Genomic DNA, 8,082 nt, shown 5'->3' on the forward strand with positions numbered 1-8,082 from the left:
GAAGATGCAAGATTTTGACAATTTATTCCATATTTGTTTCATCTTTTGTTTGAGAGTGATTTGTCTGGACTTTCTTATGCAGTAAACCACATATTGAAAACAGGTGTACATCTGCAAAATGTTTTGGCAAAGGAATTTATGGATAAAGTACAGCAGAAAAATAATGTTTTGGAAACTCAGCTGATTAATTTCATGGCATGTCAGCGTGGTACTAATGAGTACTGGTACCGTTGTCATGGAGAACTTAAATGTATGCTAAGGAGCTTAGGAACTCCTACATGGTTCCTTACTCTAAGCTGTGCTGAATATTCTTGGGATGATTTACTTCAATTTCTTCGAGAGGCAAATCCAAATATGCCAAATATCGAATACAAGACACCTGGAGAATTGTGCTCTTGTGATCCTGTTAATGTATGTAGGTATTTCAATCATAGATTGAAAGCTATGATGTTTTTTATCACCAATAAAAAAATCCTCCTCTTGGAGAGGTTCTGGATTTCTTTTGGATGAAGGAGTATGAAGCGAGAGGTGCTCCTCACATACATATGCTATTATGGATCAAAGATGCTCCCAAATTTGGAACAGACTCAGATGATACTGTGTTGTCTTTTATTGAAGAATATGCTACATGTGAAGTACCCAAAAGTACACAAGATAAAGACTAAAGACAACAAGTCTTACAATTCCAAAGCCATCGTTGTGGCAAATACTGTCGTCAAAAGTACAAATCTAAGGACAAATTGTACAGCAAATGCCGTTTTGCATTTCCTCGACCTGTAATATCGAAAGGAAGAGTGAACAGTTTTATGTCATCTTTTCGACATAATATCACAAGAAAGTCTCCAAAAAATACCTACAACTTAAGAAGAAATGAACAGTCAAAATACATAAATGACTATAACTCAGTCATTTTGTCTATGTGGAACGCTAATATGGATATTCAATATGTTGCAGACAATTCCATTGCTGTTGCTCGATATGTGACATCTTACATAAAAAAGTCAGAAAAGATGGAATGGAAGGAAATGTGGGAAGAGATTTCCCATGAGAAGAGTCTTAATAAGAAACTACACAGTTACAGTTTGAAGATGTTATCTCATCGAGGAATTGGAGCATATGAGTGCTCGGATCGCTTATCATCTGCAAACATATTATCCAAATAGAAGTCATCATCTTGAGAACATTTGTCTCTATGAAGTGCTGCAAAAGTATATTTTTAAACAGAATATTACCGAAAACATTAATAATGGTATATATGCTGTTATTAGTTCTGAAGGATGCCTGGTGAAACAAAGAAAAGGACATTTGATTAATCACCGTTAACTGAGTTGCGAAACACCTGACAAAATGGGAATTTTACTATTTAGCTCTTTTACAACTTTTCAAGCCATGGCGTTCAGAATTGGAATTACTTGGAGATATTGAGAGCTATGAAGATTTCTTCAATGCAACTAAAGATACTATAGAATGTCCTGTTTTTGCTAATTATGTCAAAATGTTGAATGATGAAATTGAGCAAGAAGCCACAATGGCCGCTGAGATTGCTAGAGACAGTTCTCAAGACAGTCAAACTTCTGCTCCGTTGAGTCAGGACCCACTGGGAGAACCAATTGTTCTAAATGAAGCAGCAACTGCTATGGAAGAGGTGGAAACAGTAATGTATCAAGGTCAAGAACATCTAACAAACTTAGGGAACTTGGAAGAACAACTAAATCTTGAGCAGAAAGAAATATATGAGCATGTGAGAGAACAGATTGACCATGGATTTCTTCATGAGAAGAAAGAGTGCTCTTGCTCATCATTTGAACCTTTCCGTTTGTAAGTGAGTGGACAAGCTGGAACAGGAAAAACTTTTTAAATTAAAGTAATCACAAGTTTTCTACAGAAAAGAACTGACTCGCATTTGTCTTGTGTTGTCACTGCTCCAACTGGGTTGGCGGCACACAATATTAAAGGAATTACTTTACATCGTTTATTAATGCTACCAGTAGAGCATGGCAACAAATTACAATACCACAAGTTACCTGGAGAAGCATCTTATGAAGTTTCAAGAGTGTTGAAGAAAATGAAGCTTCTGATTATTGATGAGGTAAGCATGATATTAAACTTAATGCCTACCTTTGTGCATTTAAGAATGCAGCAAATTCTTAAAACAGAGTATGACGTATTATTCGGAGGAAAACACGTCATAGTTTTTGGAGATCTTCTACAACTTACTCCTGTAAAAGGACAGCCAGTGTTTAAAACACTGGTGCATGAAGATACTAGAAAGCCTTTGGGGAGTATTGGCAATGTAAACATTTGATCATATTTTCAGTATGAGGAATTTACTACAAATATGCGACAAGCAAATGATGTTGATTATGGAACTATTCTTCAAGATATAAGAATTGAAAAATTGACCGAACATGGTAAACAAGCTTTACAGACTCGATTACTTTCCAATTTGTTTCCAAATGCAAATATTGTCCCAGTGAAAATATACATGAGAATTGCAGAAAACAAATCTGTAATCTGCTTAATGCCAACACTGCGTGAATGTTCTATATTCAATGAAGAAATGTTAAAGTTGAAAAATGAAGAAATTATAAAATTGGAAGCAATTGATAAAATAGAACATGAAGGAATCAGTATTATTTTGAGTGAAAACTTGAAGAGGAAATTGGATTCTTTAGAGAAATCGATAAGTAAAACTGCTGGTTTAGAAAAGAATTTGTATGCATATGTAAATTGTAGGGTAATTTTGCGACGTAATTTGAATGTGCAAAAAGGTTTAGTAAATTGAGCAATGGGTAAAATTGTTGATTTTGTTAATTATGTAAACAGAGCTGGCATTGAATTTTTGAAAATCAAATTTGATGAAATTACTGAAGTACAAAAAGTTAGCCATTGGGCAGCTCGTTTTTTGCTTGTAAAAGATTTGTATGTCTGCAGAAAACAGTTTTCTGTTTGTTTGGCATATGCGGTGACCATTCATAAATCTCAAGGTTTAAGTGTAGATTGTGCTTTAGTAAATATTGGAAGTACCGTGTTTAAAGAAGGTATGGCATATGTTGCTTTGTCTCGAGTCAGATCTTTATCTGGATTGTACTTGATTGATTTTGATGGGACAAAAGTTTCTGCAGATGCAAACTGTGTGAAAGAGTATAATAGGTTAAGAAGAGAATATGTACCCAATTTAGGTCAATATCCAGTGATTGAAAAGCGTGTGGTAGGTACAAAAAGAAGATTTGAGAATATCTGTTCTGAAACTGTAGAGAAATAAAGAAAACAAGATGAAGTTGTGCCTCCAAGCAAAAAGACAAAGGACAGTGTTGAAGAGAATGTTGGTTATCGGTTTGAAAATAGTTCTGGTGTCAACTGCTATGCTAATGTAGTTGTTAATGTTGTTTTTTTTTCTTCAAAGTTTCCAACAGCAAATTGTAGAAAATCGGGACAAAAGATTCTGTTCATTGTTGAATTCTGTTTATGAGAAATGTACTAGTGATAAAAGTAAAATACAAAGTGTTTCTGATACTCGAAATGTTTTGGACATATGTTCTGGTTCTACTCAATTTACACAAAATATTCAGCAAGATTATCAGGAATTTTTAATGTTTATGCTTGGTGTACTGGAAGATGAAGGTATAGATGTTGAAAACCTTTTTGGCCTTTCTTATAAATGGCATCATTACTGTCGAAATTGTTTGTTTACATGTAGCACTGACATAGACACTGAGAGATTCATATATTTGACTTTACCTGACTGTGAATCAGTGTCTTTTAAAAATCTAATTAGAGGAGCAGGTCAAAACATGGAGTGTAGCCAATGTAAATCAGAAATGTCATCAACATTATTTATACAAAGATATGGACAGTATGTTATTTTAATGTTGCAACGTTGTAGAACTGATGGAACAAAATTGAAAACTTGAATTAAAAATGTTGTAGCTGGTCAATTTTCAATATCAATATCAGGAAGAACTTTTATAGCTGTTACTATTATTTTTTCATGTGGACCTTCTACCACATCTGGACAGACCCCCCAGGATATAGCGGCATGGATTCGCAAATTTAGCGGCACAAATATGGAAATTTAGCGGCATTTTTGCGGCACTTTATTTTACTCATAATCATTCATTTTCAGCCTTAAATCAATGGAAACTGTTTTAGCAGAGGATTCCACTTTGAATAGGCAGCCTGGGATATGGAATAGAGGAAGCAGCCCACAGATGAAGGCTGTTATCCCTTTGAATTGCAATTCTTCATCTGAAATCGCGAAATCCTGGAGGGTCTGCTTAGGGCGCCCCACTGCTATTTGCGTTGCGTGGAGGGGAGCCTGGTCAGGAGCAGAGGACCAAAGAAAGTAAAAATACTTATGAGTTCTTAGCTGTAAATGCTCTCGAAAATATTAATATCGGCCAGTTTTTGTGAACTTTTCTTTTTTTAATTAATGAACGACAGGCAGGTTCCCTAGGCAGTTTGGAACAGATAATCTTATTAAAAAATGAAAAGTAAATGTGTAAAAAATTGCAGGACTTGCTTTCCACAAATGTCCTCGAAATATTGAACCCAACTACCTGGTATTCCGCAAGAAACTAAAGACTCATCTGTTCCCTCAATAAAATCCCCCTGTCGCTCTCCCCTCCCTCTCTTCCCCCTCAACAGGATTACAATTCATATAGCGCGGGGATGCCCTTGGGTCACCAGGCGCTTTAGAAATCGTTATTAAATTAAATTAAATTAAATTGTGCAAAACTTTGCAAATTTCACTAAAGGCATTGGAAAAACTTAGGAAATGTAATTTAAGGTTCAAAGTTGTATTTTTGAAATCTCTGGAGAAATAATCTAAAAAAAAGGCAGAAAAAAGTAATAAATTCACAATTCGCAGATCCCACGTACCAGAAAAATAAACATAATTTCCTTACGAGTGTTTTGACTTATTTTGCAAATCTCCCACCTTCCCAAACACTGAAATGTAGCAGGACATTTTCCCAGGAAAAAAAACCGCCAGGGGCTTCACTAACAACTAACTAAATAAAAATTATCTGACGGATCGCAGACCACTCTCTGACCCACAGACATGGACAGAAGCCCACATACACAAAACACTCCTTTCAAGTCAAACAGCCATTTCCTAATCCTGCTTTCTGAGAAGGCAAGCGTTTGCTGAGACATCACAATAAGAGCAGTGTTACACAAACAATAAAATTCAACAAAAGACAGTACGGCATGGAGCGTGCTCACCAGGCACTCCTCACTCAGCCCACCTGCACTTGTACATTTATTAAGCAATCTTCCCCTAGACATTAGTGTCAAGAAATGCACGGGCAGCAGAAAACAGATAACATCCTTCCGCAGCCTCAGCCGACCGACACTCTCTCTGAGCCTCAGGCGTCATGATGAGAGTAAAAGTCCTGTTCCCGGAGCGAGACGCCAGCTGCATTTGCACCTCAAAGCCACATAGGCTATAGGATTGGATCTTATCAAGTGGGAGGCAGCAGGTATTCGACGGCTGGACGGCGGCAGTAGTAACATGTGCTCAAACAGCCAATAAAAGGGCAATGTTTGTTTTGATGACACTTTCTTTATAGTTATCGCGGCAATAATTGTAAATATCGCGGCCATCGCGGTACTCACCCGATTTCGCGATTTTTTTGCAAATCGCGAAAAGCTGGAGGGTCTGATTACATTGTTTATTTAAAATGTCTGAAAAGTTGGATACAGTGTAATGATACTCAATTAGTCTTTAAGCAACGTTTGCCCAAAGAGTTACCAAATTCTTACCTAATATTTTTAAAGACAAAATTTTAAGATCAAAATTTGCCCTTTAGGATTACTGCTGTTAAGGTACATTAGTCTGGTGTTGTAGAGTATTTTGTAAGTGAGGCTGAGGAGCTTGAAGGTGATCCTTTTGTTGATATTGAGGCAGTGTAGGTGTATCAGGTGGTGGGTGATGTGGGTGCAGCCGGGGACATTGATGATCAGTCACGTAGTGGTCTTTTGGATTTGTTGTAGTTGTTGTAGGTGTTTGGCTAGAATTCATGTGTAGAGTGTAGTCTGCTGCTGATGAGGGCCTGTGTCACTGTTCTTCTTCTTTTGGCTAGGATCCACTTGTAAATGTGGCGGAGCATGTGGAGGGTGTTATAGCAGTACGAGGACACGGTGTAGACTTGCTTACACATGGAGAGGGAGCAGTTGAGGTTGAATCCTATGTTGTGCACATGGTTGGTAGGTGTTGGTACTCTGAACACTGCAGGCAGGTTTCAGGAGTTGTCTGAGGCTGATGGAGTGGGTCTGAGGATGAATACCTTCATCTTCTGCCAGTTTATGTTTACAGTGCTGCTCTTTAAGTAGTTAGTGACGTCCTTCATTGTGTTGTGGAGGTTGCTTTTGGTGGTATGTGGCTTCTTGGTGAGGAAGAGCTGGGTGTTCTTTGTGTAGGAGATGTTGTTGAAGTTGTGATGGTGGGCTACTTGTGTTAGGGTGGCCATGTAGATGTTGAACAGCGTCGGACTGATGGATGAGTCCTGGGGGACCCGTAGATGATGTTGGTGGTTTTGGATCAGAAGGCTGGGAGGCGGACATTCAGGATTACTATGGAACAACTTCCAAACAAAGGAGTTGATTCATACTATTTGGCCGTAAGGAAAAGTGTGCGAAACCATTAGGGACTTTTTGCATCTATTTGTAAGTAACATTATTTACAGTGTAAGAAAATGAATCAGAATGTATTGAATGTATTAATCAGAATGTATTGTTATTTTATGATTGTTTGAGATATGCTATATATACGCAAGGAATTGCTCTTAAAAAAACATTTAAGATATGTTTTATTTCTATTTTTTATATTGTTATTGAGAATGTTGACTGTTTTTTTAAGATATCCTTATGGATTGTCTTTTTTTTGCCCGCTGTTATGTGATGAGTACTATTGAACTCACTGTTTGTAGTGAAATTCAATATATTCTGAGAACAGCAAAAAAGGCGAATGAAATGTTTTACAAATTATTTTGTGTTGTAAAATATATCTAGTAACTGTGTTTTTTTGTATCTTCCACAGGTGACAATTTTATAATATATACTTTTTTTATTATTTACTATGCTTAAGGTAAGTACAAGTAACTGACTCAGCCGCGGCCCGTGGAGAGAGTTGTGGTGAGGTAGGCAAGTGGTGCAGGGGAGGGGCAGGATGGGGGGTTATAAACAGCGAAATGTGGATGTTTGCAGGTAAGTAAACAATTAAATTAATAAAATGAATTGCGTATCCTGCGCCCTGCATCGCAAAATGCGATACAGGGCACGAAACGAAGTAGCATATTATCAACAAAAGGCGATACATTATCGCCGCTTTTATTAGCAGGAAAAATTCTGATAAAACAGCAATAATGGGCTTGATAATAGGGCCTTGGAAATTCCCATAGCAGCCCAGGTTCTGGTGTTAACTTGGGCTGTTATGGGAATTCACAAGGGCCTATTACCAAGCTATTTATCCCCGCTTTATCAGCAGTTTTCCTGCCAATAAAAGCGGCGATAATCTTAATAATGTCTTTGTGTTGACGAACACGCGTTGTAATGGCTGTGACTTACGTCCTTCAAATTAGTTTTTAGGTATACGTGTGACCAAGTCTGATAACATTAGAGTTTAAGGACAAACACTGTGGTGTCTGTGCCTCGAAATCTCGTCGATCACAAAGAAAATAGGAGGACGATAAAATGAAAGTAACAGATATAATAAAAACAACAGTGAAAAACTACTAAAATGGCAGTGGACGGAGTACCTCATCAACTTTTGGCGACTCAACACTACGTTCCAAATAGATGTAGATACAATACTATTATTAATATATAACAAAAGTACAACAGCGGATGACACACACGACCCGGGAGAACAAAGCGCCAAATTTAATACCTGAAATAAAGAAAGCTTTGTTTGTTGAACTTGAAGAAAAAGAAAAAAACGTCGGCTTCGAAACGAGGCTGCGCATGCGTAGAGAGTGCAACTGCTACACAAAGAAAAGGAAAGGTTTACATACAGTCAGTCAAACTATCTTTATTCGACTTAATTAAAAGTCATACAAAGAGATTAAAAAACATTTCATG

The sequence above is a fragment of the Lissotriton vulgaris genome, chromosome 4_1, assembly GCF_964263255.1.
Source record: "Lissotriton vulgaris chromosome 4_1, aLisVul1.2, whole genome shotgun sequence".
In the NCBI taxonomy this organism is placed as follows: Eukaryota; Metazoa; Chordata; class Amphibia; order Caudata; family Salamandridae; genus Lissotriton; species Lissotriton vulgaris.